Raw genomic sequence first — 12,038 nt, 5'->3', positions numbered from 1 at the left:
ATTTCTAAGGAGTTTTGTCAAAATTCTAAATACAAACAATACAAAACTGTTCAATGAATTAACAGTCTAAAGTGGTGTCAAACTCCAATAGAAACAGATTCCTGGACTGGGCAGCATATGGACTTAAAAAACACAAATTAGAATTTTTCATGTTGTATTATATTTTCATTTCATTTGTTAAACATTTCCCATTTCCCAATGTTAAACATTCCCAGACATTTCCCAATTTTCTCCATCCAAGTTTGATACGTCTCATCTAAATCACTAGAACCTACTACAGTATCTGGCATATGGTACGTGACATAGTAAATACTTTTTGAATGAATTAATCAAGTATAGCATTTATTAAAAAAAAAACAATTAGCTCATCAATCATAATCATAACTGCCATTATTTTACCAGTAATAAAACATGTTTGTCTCTGTTCTGCAAGGCCAATATATATCTTTAGATTATTAAGCATAATCTACAACCACAGTGTTTGCTTTTTGTTTATTACTATATAAAGCTTAGGTCTTTCGTTGGTTGGAATTGCTTTCTCTGAGGTTGGTAGTTTTAGTTAAATTGTCCTCTTATTGCCCAAGCTGCTCAGAAATTCCTTTTCTTACTGAAATCCCCAAACCAGTCAATTATTAAGTAATCACTGTCCCTCACAGGAGGCTCCAGTTGCAACTAATTGGTGCTCAGGTTGTCTATCACTTGGATATGTTTCTCTGGCTTTTCAAGTCTGTTAACATCTTGCATAGTTTCCCACAAGGACAGTGTTTATTATTCACCCAGGTTTGTCTGGGAGAATGGTTCAGAACGTAATACCAAGCAGTTTAAGGCAGCTATATTCAAATCTGGAGAACATAACCCAACCATTCTAAATTTGTGGTAAAATTCTATTCCTGTAAAACAGATGAAGATCAGAATCCCCATTTGGAAGACAGCATGGTACAGTGGTAATACATTGGTTTTGGAGTCAGAGGACCTGGATTGAAATCCTGCCTCTGATACCTACTACTTGTGGGACCCTGGTTAAGTCCCTTAACTTCCCTGGGTCTCAGTTTCTTTTACCTATAAAGTTAGATGGCCTTTAAGGTTGCCTTCATCTCTAGATCTGTGATCTGATGTTTGAGCACAAATGTGTGTTCTCACAGTAGGAGAAGGCTGGGAAATCATAAGTTCTTAAGAATTTCATTCCAGAATATCTTTCCCAAAGTTCAGATGTGTATTTCTCTGTGTCAGATTCAAGACTTTGCTTAGACCCAATCATTTTCTAAAGGATCAAAGAAAAGTGAGTTAAAGTTGTGTGTGTGTGTATACATGTGTGCACACATGCACTCACCCACCCATTCACACCCCCCCTACAGACCTATGTGTATGAGAGGAGACAATCGTAGAGACAGAGAAACAGATACACAGAAACAGAGAAAAACTTTCAAGTCCAAGCTTGCCAGTTCATTTCAAAGTTTTGTAGAGGCATACTGACAAAAGGGAAAGGATTATTTCTCACAACAGGGTTTTTTCTTACCTCACATAAGTGTACACATAAATCCATTTTCTGGATCATTTAACTTGTATATCACTGTTTAGACTGTGCTTACAGTTTTACATAACTGTTGGGGGATAAGCCAGCTATATAGCTGTTTACATTTTAAATAAAATACTTTAAATAGCAGGCTAATATTACACTCATACTACATTGTGAGTACTAGTAATCTATGGTTTCCATGACTGCCAGAGATGAAATTTGGAGAAAATCCTTGTGTAAGATTACTTAGCTTTCTTATAAATGGCAGAGAAGTTAATAGAATAAAACAATTTAGGCATATTTTAGGTTATTTCTTAAACATATTTCATTTGCACTTGACAGGGAAACCAAGAAGGCCATACTCAAATGTGCAAAAATCAAGGTCATGGCTCTTATTCTTTTAAATATCTTAAAACAAACTGTCAAAAAATAAATCATTAACCTGATTGGTCAAATTTATCAAAAATAAAATTATATACATATATATAATATGCATATATATGCACAAATATACTTGCATGTATGCATATAAATACACATAATGTATACAAATCTATACACACATACATATAAATCTATATCTCTCTATATGTGTGTATATATATATATATATATATATATATATATATATATATATATATATACATACAGAGAGAGACAGAGAGATACCTACTATTTAAAAAAAAGCATGTCCATTTGGATGCAGGCATTTCAGTTCAGCCTCAAAAATGAACAAGAACTAAGTTAAATCTATGTATAGAAAAGTCGAAAAACATGAAAATTCTCATATAAAGGAAGAAAAATGCAAATTTCACAGTATAAACATAGAAACAAAGGCGATAATAAAAAAGTTAAATTTGGATGGAAACCTTGGAATTTAAAGAATGTTATTTAGATGTCAAATAAGGCATCAATGACTTTATGAATTATGACAAAGTGCTTAATACTTAAGAATTTTAGAAAGTTTTCTTGTGGTTTGAAGTCTTACAGGTTTTGAAATGCTTACTCTCATAATCACTATCAGATTCAGTTTTTAACATTATAAAAATTTCCAAATCAAAGAAAATAGATCGTTCTAATCACCCCTGCATTGTCCCCCAAAAAGAAAAATCTGCTCACCGACTCTTACAGAACACTGATTTCCCAGATGAAGCCTTTCAGTATGGAGTTTTGAAAGACTGGTTCACAAGCAGACTTATTAAGCAAGCACCTGATTTCCAAAGCACAACAGCTGAGCGCTGAGAAAGTAGGTAGAGGGTCCTGCAAGTCCATTTAGTTTCAAGGATACCCTGCCATTTGAAAGCCATTGACATCCAGAGACGTCCAACACTTCTGACTCGTGCCTAAAGCAAGCTAAATATAGCCCCCAGACACCTGACCCCTGAACTGGACTAAATGAAAGTTAGCTTGGTAATCTTTCTTATTTTGTGCCTCAGATGAGAGCAATAAAAAAGACTTAATCCTTTTACTAAAGAAAAAAATTCATTATAATTCTTACTGAAACTTGATACCAAGAGGAGATTTACAGACAATGGCTGTGGTTGTGAAACTTAGGAAGCCAAAACAAGCAGTTCTTGAGATGTGCAGTTATATTTTAATATGCATATCCAAATCATAGGTCTCCATCACCAACAGAGTGAATAGGAATGCTCTCTCCAGGTATGCGGCAGTCCTAGTCCATGGTCTAGGCTTCTCTATGTTCTCTTTATTTGCTCCTTTCCTGTCACACATCAAGAGCAGTTCCAAAATACTTGCTTTTCTGTGTAGAAAATGCAGTAATGGGTGATTGTGGAAGGCACTGGGAATATAATTTCCAGTTACCTTGAGTTTATCTTTCTCTATCAGAAAATTTACCCTCATTTGAATACATATTATAAAGTATAATAAACAAAAATACAATATAATAAAAGAAATAATAAAAATAGAAATAAAATAAAGGATAATCCTTTGGGTTTGGAATTTTCTTTCTAGGTTTTCTCCATTGACATTCATTAGGTAGCATTTCTGTCTCTACCTTCGGAATTGAGCAGCAAGGCAGGGGATAGGTGCTTCCTGCTGTATTTGAGAAGTGGAGCAGGATTTGAGGTAGTCTGCCACTGGCAGACACAGGCTGGAAAGCTTGGGTTCTCATCATGCTCTGGCGGAAGGCTCTGTGTGACACTTTTCTACCAAAGCTTTCCACTAATAAACAGTCATCCCCTTTATCCACTTGCTGAGGGAAACATTGGAGAGGTAATCACTAGAAGAGTCTTCTCTCCATTCTCCCAGGAGTAGATGTTTCTCTTTTTATTATTTGTTTACCCAAATCTGTGATTTCATAGGGTGGGGATTCTTAGTCTGGTAAAACTTCCTCTAATATATAGGTTAGAAACGAATTGGGATACACATATGCATATAATCATTTTGTATAAATATATACATTCTAGAAAGATATGTATATTCATATGTTATAAATGCATGTATATCCATATGTTATAAATGCATATATGAATTCATGTACATATATGTATACACATGTGTATACATACACGTGTGTATATACATGTGGGGGGGGGAGAGAGAATAGTACTAGAGAGTTACCTTTGGCACTGAGAAGTCATGCCCTTAGTCACTAAGCTAGTGTGTGTCAGAAATAGGACTTGAATGGATGCCTTTCTGACTCTGTGCCATGCTGTCTCTCCTTTTTCCAAATAGAAAAAAGCACCACCAGGCAAAGGATAATTAAATTTGAAACACTCTGCAAGTCTTCATAAAGACTATCTTAGTCACCAAGCATTTATTAAGTGCTTATTATGTGCCACACTCTGTGTCAAGCACCAGGAATATAAATTCAAATGGAAAGAAAATTCCTGTCCTCAAAGAGATTATATTCTAATGATGAAAGACAGCACGTTATTAAAAGTGGAGAGTAGGGACACAAAATGATACAGGAAATCTGTTGCTCATCTTGAAAACAAATGAGTCATTCCTTTTGTATTCTCTTCAGAATTGAATTGTCTTCCATAGAATTACAATACTGCTTTCTACCTACGTAATTCTCTGCAATTGATTTCACTTTTCTAGCTCTATTTCCTCATTTGTAAAAGGAGAGGTTGGGCTTTAATACCTCTAATATGCCGTCTGGCTCTCAGCCTATAGTTCTCTGATCTCATGATCCGCCGTTGTACCACATTCACTACTACTATGTTTTTAATCTCAGTTGCACCTTCCTATCTCTACATTTTCCCCCCACAGTGACAGAAACTGTCTTTATCTATTCCAAATCATCTCCACTTGAACTGCACGTTCTTTTCTGAAACTTTGCTTCATTTCCTTCCTCAAGCATCTTTTCTACTAACTACTTTTTATAATCATCTCCCCCTTTTTTTTTATAGAACTCAGATTTCAAACCTGGGACATTTGGCAAGCAGCTGCTTGAACATGACTCCTAATTGGTGGAGTGATGGCTCTAAAGTGCGTCACTACATGAGAGGGAGAGTTGATAGCTTTGGAAAGGAGAAAAATCCATTATTGCTTCAAAAAAGAGAAAGATTTTGGAAGGCAGACAAATAATGAAAAGCTGCCTCTTCAACCTGTCCCTGATTTTTAGCTAGTCTCCCTAGAGAATTTAGGGGATTTTGCCTGAAGCAGGATTGATACATCTCTTAGTTGAACTGAAGTAGCTCAGGTTCCTCTAAAAAGATCATTTATTCTTGTGTTTTCTCATGTATTTGAATCTGTATAATTTCTCTAGTTACTATTTGCTATTTGGATAAATGTGTGTGGTTTGGTTTGTTTTGTTTTGGTGATTATATTTTACATAGCTAGCATTTGGTGGGAAGGAGTCAAGTCTGTGAGTTGTTCTTTCTTCTTTAAGAGACAGTATTCAGAAAAGAGACTTGAAAGTAGAAATCATACCATATGCTAGCAATGTTCAGAGTGGTATAAACATGAAATTGTGATACAGTACCACATTCTCACACAAGAGAACACAGAAACTAACATGATAACCCCTTCTCCAGTGGAGATACAAATGACAAGATTTTGCAACTGACTGGATACTTGTCTTTATTCCTGCAAGAAACCAGTTCTTAGAGTTTATTCTTTAGAGAGTAACTTGATGGTTTGCTAAACCATGGGCAAATACACAGGATGCTGACTGCTGACTTCATAGAAAGATATTTTTGCAAACAATACATCTGGCTTCATGAATTCATGAAAAACACTTAAGATATAGGAAGATATCCTTGTACTAATCCCTGACTAAAGTCATGAACTCTGCATCTGGCACTCATTGTTCTATTTGTGCAGATGCATCAACCTTGGCAAGCACATTTCAACAGTTTATTTAATGCCACATAGCTCCTAAGAGCATCTTATCTTCAAGGGCATGGATGCTACCTAGATAATAAGAACAGAACTTTACAGTAAAGTAGAAAGAGGTGAGATCTGGAGAGGAGGGCCCCAGACTGAATCTCAATTGTACCATTTACTACCTGGGTGAACTGGGGAAAAGCATTTCAACTGGGAGTCTCAGGTTTCTCAACTGTAAAAAGAAGGAGTTAGAGTAGAAGACCTTGAAGTTCCCTTCTTTCTCTCTGTCAATGAATACACAACCACTTAGATAACTTTTGTAAGGACTCACACTGCATATTAACAGTATGGCACTCCTGAAAGATCATGGTGTGTTGTGGTATACGTATGTGTGTGTGTGTGTGTGTGTGTGTGTGTGTGTGTGTGTTATGTGAAGAAGGTTTGAGAGAAGTACAGAACGAAAAGGGAAGAATAAGAGAAGATCAGTTCTCAACCCACACAACCAAGGAGTCACTAGACAATCTTAAGGGAATTTAAATGTTACCTCACTTTCAGCAAATGGGTGGGGCAAATCAGTGCTAGAACAACTGACGTCATTTCATATGTTGGAGCTTCTTTAGTTCCCACTGATCTTTCCTGATTTATTACACAGTACTCCCTATCCATTCATATTGCAATCCATTAAACCAGCTGCCTTCTTCTTTCTCATACTGACAGTCCATCTCTGGCTTGTGTGCCTTTATATCGGCTGCCTTCCGTATTTGGAATTCATTCACTCCTCCCCTTCAAATCCTCAGTTTCCTTGTTGGCTGAGCTCAAGGGCCACCTGACTTTGCTGATTCCAGCAGCTTCTCCTCAAATCATGTTGCATCAATTGTGTAAAGCTGAATCATGTTGTATCTATTGTGTAAATAGGTTTATTTTATGTGTATATTTACATATATAGGCATATATCTATATCTATATATATCATATATACACACAAAATAGATATAAGATGATTTAGAGAGGAAGAACTAGCAACTGGTGATATAAGAAAAGACATGCAGTAGATGGTCCTTGAGTTGCATTTAGAAGGAAACCAAAGATGTTTGGTGAAGGTGAAGCTGGAATGCATTCCAAACGCTGGGAAAACAGCCAAAACAAAGGGACGTTGGAGAGGCAGTGTCAGCTATGAGAAGCAGGGTGAAGGACAGTTGTCTAGGTCATACTATGTACACATGTTTTATCCTCTGGATGGACTATTTGCTTCTTGAGGGAAGGGAATGTTTCATTTTTGCATTTGTACCCACAGCACCTACCATAGTACCTTGGTTCCTTATGCTTGTCGATTGATTGATTTTATATTGGCAAATCTTACCAGATAGTAGTAGACACAGTCCTAATCTAGAGTGACCAGGTGACAATGTAGTAGGCCAGAAAGTAGACCAAAATGGGGAGAAAGAAAGTAGATATAAAGCATACAACTTAAAGCATTTGAAATGCTGACTTCTAGAAACTCTATGTGCTGCAAGTCTTTTGTGTGTCTGGCTCTGTGGGCCACGTGCATGTTGTAATCTAATGGAAAATGTGGGTCCCTCTGGACTCAGAGCAAATAATATCCACAGGACATAAAGTCCTTCTCCCAGCCGTCAGAGTAGTTAAAATAACAAAATAACAGGATGGAAGCCAATTACAAAAGCAGCCAAGCCAATGTCCCGCTGTTTTTTAAATCAAGTGTACACCCAGATTTGGAACCCTGAGTGTGTTTAATTTTTATTTTCATTTCTACAGTGTTTTGTAGCTGCAAAATGTTTTGGCACCATAGGATAATTATCAAAATATATGTATGAATTTTGGGGTTACCCTTTTGTGAGTTCCTTTACAAATCATTCTCTGTTGTTAGTGGTATTGGGGAAAAAATAAAAAAGCAAGATTGTTTTCTGCAAGGTCAAAACTCAAGAGATATCTGTGGCAGAGAAGCCAGTGGCCTTTGAGCTCTCATAGAATAAACTGTCACCACCCACCATTAATATATGCTTGCCAACCCCTTTTTTCTGAATAGTTTTAAAATATAAAATAGATATTCATAAATGGCAATTGTTCAAAGATGTTATACCCACAGATTTGGAGTAATATTTGTTTTTATTGGGGTGAGGAAGTAGGGAAATGCTTAAACTGCAAATCAGTGAACAGAGATATTAGGAAAAAGGGACATTCACATTACTCTGCGTTCTAGGTCAAGTCAACTCATTATTGCTCTGAAAACCAGCAGTGAAGCGTACTGGAAAGAATGTTGAACTCAAAGTTAGGAGATGCCTGGGTTCACATCCTGCCCCTAGCATTCACTCTCTGTGTACCTTGGACAAGGCATTTAATCTCTGAGATTGACAAGTGGTATTGATAGGACCTAGAGGGAAAGGCAGCAGTATGAGGTAGTGGATAGAGAGCTGGCCAGAGAGCAAGGAAGGTCTGGGTTCAAGTTTAGCCTCTGATATATACTGTCTGTGTGATCTGGCCAAATCATCCAACCTCTCAAGGCTTTAGGAAACTCTCCAGGAAGAGGAATTTTCCAATTAGGGTACTCTTAAGCATTGTGAAATAAAGTTCCTCTTTGGGAATTCCCTCCATTAATAGGATCACAGGTCCAGTTCCAGTCCTGGATTCTTAATAACTCTAAGCCCTTTTGACAGGATTGTTGTAAAGCTGAGATAAGATCAGGCATATTAAGTGGACAGGGGAGATGTGGGAACATGTCCCTAAGAATTCATAGAAAGAGTTTAGCTAGCTGAAATATATAATGTGAGACCTTTAAAATTACCATTTGAGACCTAGACCTATTATTTCATGAGTATAGGGAACTGCTCATGAAGAAACTTCCTCTGTCACTGCAAGTTACCAGCTCCTCTGTAACTTTTACAGCCTTAGTTGCCTCTAGACTGAACAGTTAAAGTATTTCACACAGCCAGCATGTGATAAATGCTGTATTTGAACCCAGACATTCCTGACTTAAAGGGTGGGCCTCTATCCACTACACTTTGATGTCTGTTGTTATTACTACCCTTAGAATTGTTCCTATTCAAATAAAAATAAAAAGAGATGTATTCATATACAACCTATAGAGTGGATAAGTCTTTGTTTAGAAAATACTGATATATTTACATATGCATCTTGGTTTTCTCCAGTCAAATGCTGATAAAAAGGAAAACACATTGTGCCTCACTGCACTTACTGGGAAAGAAGGTTCACTTCAAGCCCAGTCTGTTTACTGTCTATGGATGTCTTCTACCTCCATCTCTAAGTAACTATTGATTACTTGATTATAAACTATGGTATTAGTATGTAAACTAGACCATGAGGGACTCTAAAATGGTTACAAAAGAGCTTAGAAATAATGGAATTTTTACAACCATGAAACAAAAGTCACTTATCATTAACAAATCCTCTAGTTGGGGGGAGGAGAGATCCAAAGGGTTATCTAGTGGAATATACATTATTCACAGAAAGAAATATGTAAACACTCTTCAATCAGATGTTTGTCTTGTTAATTTCCAGTCCCTAAACTAATGACCTAAAAGTTGTATTAACAGAAGTTTATTCTAGACTAGTCTCACAAGAAAGTGAGTATCTGGGACTCTCAGGCTGTTCCCTTCTCATTCAACATTTAAATATGTACTAAGCTAAAAAGACCTTTGCAATGTCTTGCCAAATGGGTAAAAGGCCCAGCCAATAAAAATATGAGAAATGAGGGTGCTGCCAGGGCTGTCAGAATTATACTGAATGTAAAAGGGATAGTTTTTCTGAGCTCCAGGAAAGTACTTAATTTACTAATCTTTTGTGTTACCTTGTGAGTTCCTCCTACAACATATTAACTCCTAAATATTAAGATGATAATAGCTAATGTTTAGTACCTACTATGTACCAGGCACTATGCTAAGTTCTTTACAATTATTATCTCATTTAATCAGGACAAAACCCCTGGGAGGTATAGTTATCTCATTTAACATATGGAAAAAAAAAAACAACTGAAACAAATAGGTTAAAGTGACTTGCTCAGGGTCACAGAATTAGTAAGTGTCTGAGGTCATATTTGAACTCAGGACTTCCTTACTCCTAGGCCAGCACTCTAGGCACTATGGCACCACCAGTAGCCTAACAAGTTGCTAAAGTCTTCAAATTCAGCTATACTTATGCATGCTGAAAGGGTCATCTTTCTACTGAATGATTGATGGACTCCGTTCTTCTTGGCTGAGTAGAACCCATGTGTATCAGTAAGCACCCCAACATCCACAGGAGCAACCTGCTATCACAGGTTCATAGATCTGCATTTATAAAAGAAAAACAACTTTCAAGGGGTTAACAATCACTTTAATCAAGCACATGTATCATTCCTTAAACCAAGTACATATATCATTCACCTAGTTCAGGGAACTCAACACCCTGAACCCCAAAGTAATCGACAGACATGGCTTCCTCTGCCTGACCACAATTCAACAGGCAGGTACAGCTGTCTGACCAGTTACTAGAGAGGAATGCAGGACATCTGGGTTCTGAAAGCCAGGGCGCTCCTTAGTAGCTTCCCAGAATCCTTACCTGGCACTCATATCTTCTTACCAAAAGCTAAGCCCCAAAGTAAAACCTCAACTCAGAGTATTTATACCTTTTTTTAGAGCCAGAGGGCATCACAACCCTTTGACCAACACTTTGATCACAACCCTCTGTCTCAATTGAAAAAAACAAAAGGTACTTGGGACCCTACTACTAAACAACTCCCCTAATCAAGCTTCCCACTATGGGCAGGCCCATCAATGGGTGGGAAAGATCTTTAATCATACTAAAATAATTAACAATACAAATACATACACTGTTTCTAGTTAAAGAAACACTTATTTCTGTACTTTATTCCTTGTAAAGACTTGATTGATAAAGACAAGATTCAATCAGAGGAACTTGATTATACTTAAACAAAAACAGCAAAAGATCCTATTTTGATTGCCATCACACCATGGGATAAAGAATTAAAAGCAACACATGAATGATAGCACCCAAAGGCCTAGACGTGGGAGATAAAGAGGCTATAGGTCATGTAAGAGATAATGAGGATCAACTGAGAAAATTAAATATCTAAGAAGGAGAATAACATGAGACAGTCTTGGTGTTGAAGATTTTCAGCATGGCCACATTAGAAGTACTGTTTTCAGAAAAATGACTTGGCTGAGGTATTATACTTTCCAATGCAGGGCCCTTCTGAGTTGACCCATGAGTTATTTACACCCTAGAAGCTGGGTCTAGTTGTATCACTGGGCAAGATGGAAACAATTTCCAGAGTATTAATATACAACAGGAAATCTTCAACAAGGAAGATTAGCTGTTCCTCCATGTGATTAAAATGGTCTTATATACCTCCTACACAGTATATCAATTTATATCTTATGAATATATGTTTTCATTAAGTGAACAGGAGAGATATGTGAACATGCCCCTAAGAATTCATAGAAAGAGTTTAATCTAGCTGTCATGATCTTTGTTAGATTTACTCCTTTTTTTCAAACCCAAGTTGAGTTGAGGGATGAGGAAAAAAATATACCAGTCAGGAAATAGCAACATAAATCCATCTCAACTTATTGTACCAGTTAAAGAGCAAGACCAAGTCACCATCTTCGGTTTATACTAGTTTCAGAAGATATGAAAAGGAATTAGGTAATAAATAGCATCCACGGCTGGGTCCTAACATCAGTTACTAAAGCTTAGCAGTGCTATTTAGGTAGTTAAACACAGTTCATTCTAGTGTACTATGTTTTAGTGAAAGACCTTATGCCAGTGGAGAAATAAACAGGAAGAATTTTTCCTGTCCTTATAGGAGACATTCTTGGCTTCTTCCTTGGCATGATATATGTGTCCTTTATGAATTTGCAAGTGTCTCATTAAGACCAATGCTTGATAATATAAAATTTAGCAAGATTAAAACCAAAGTCCCACAATTGAGTTAAAAAAAATCTATTTACAGACATAAGATGAAAGAGGTATAGGTAGATAACAACTGATTTGATAAAAGTGAGGATTTTACTTCAAACCAAATGTGGATGAACAGTGTTGTAACATGGCAGCCAAAAAAACTACTTAGACTGAACAATGAATTAGGAAAGAGATAGTGTCCAGCAAAAGTACAGCTAATGAAAAAGGAAATGAGCCTTTATGATGATCCTGTTGAGTGGGATAGGTTTAGTGAAGACTTCTCAGATTGCAATTC

At 36.7% G+C, this 12,038-nt stretch overlaps 1 protein-coding gene across 2 annotated transcripts in view; it reads right to left on the bottom strand.

Annotated features, from left to right (window-relative positions):
• The window catches only part of CD36 (CD36 molecule (CD36 blood group)), a 122,860-nt gene extending 119,999 nt beyond the window's left edge, over window positions 1–2,861 (bottom strand). The window contains exon 1 of one of the 2 annotated variants that reach the window (XM_072653206.1): window positions 2,636–2,861. The gene's annotated coding sequence lies outside the window, so the exon portion shown is untranslated. The remainder of the gene's footprint in view (window positions 1–2,635) is intronic. The other variant, XM_072653203.1, reaches the window with a different exon arrangement.
• Window positions 2,862–12,038: the final 9,177 nt, after the last annotated feature.

This window comes from Notamacropus eugenii, chromosome 3 (assembly GCF_028372415.1).
Source record: "Notamacropus eugenii isolate mMacEug1 chromosome 3, mMacEug1.pri_v2, whole genome shotgun sequence".
NCBI classification, from domain to species: domain Eukaryota; kingdom Metazoa; phylum Chordata; class Mammalia; order Diprotodontia; family Macropodidae; genus Notamacropus; species Notamacropus eugenii.
Note: the sequence above shows the minus strand (reverse complement) of the source record. Positions and strands in the feature narration are given on the sequence as shown.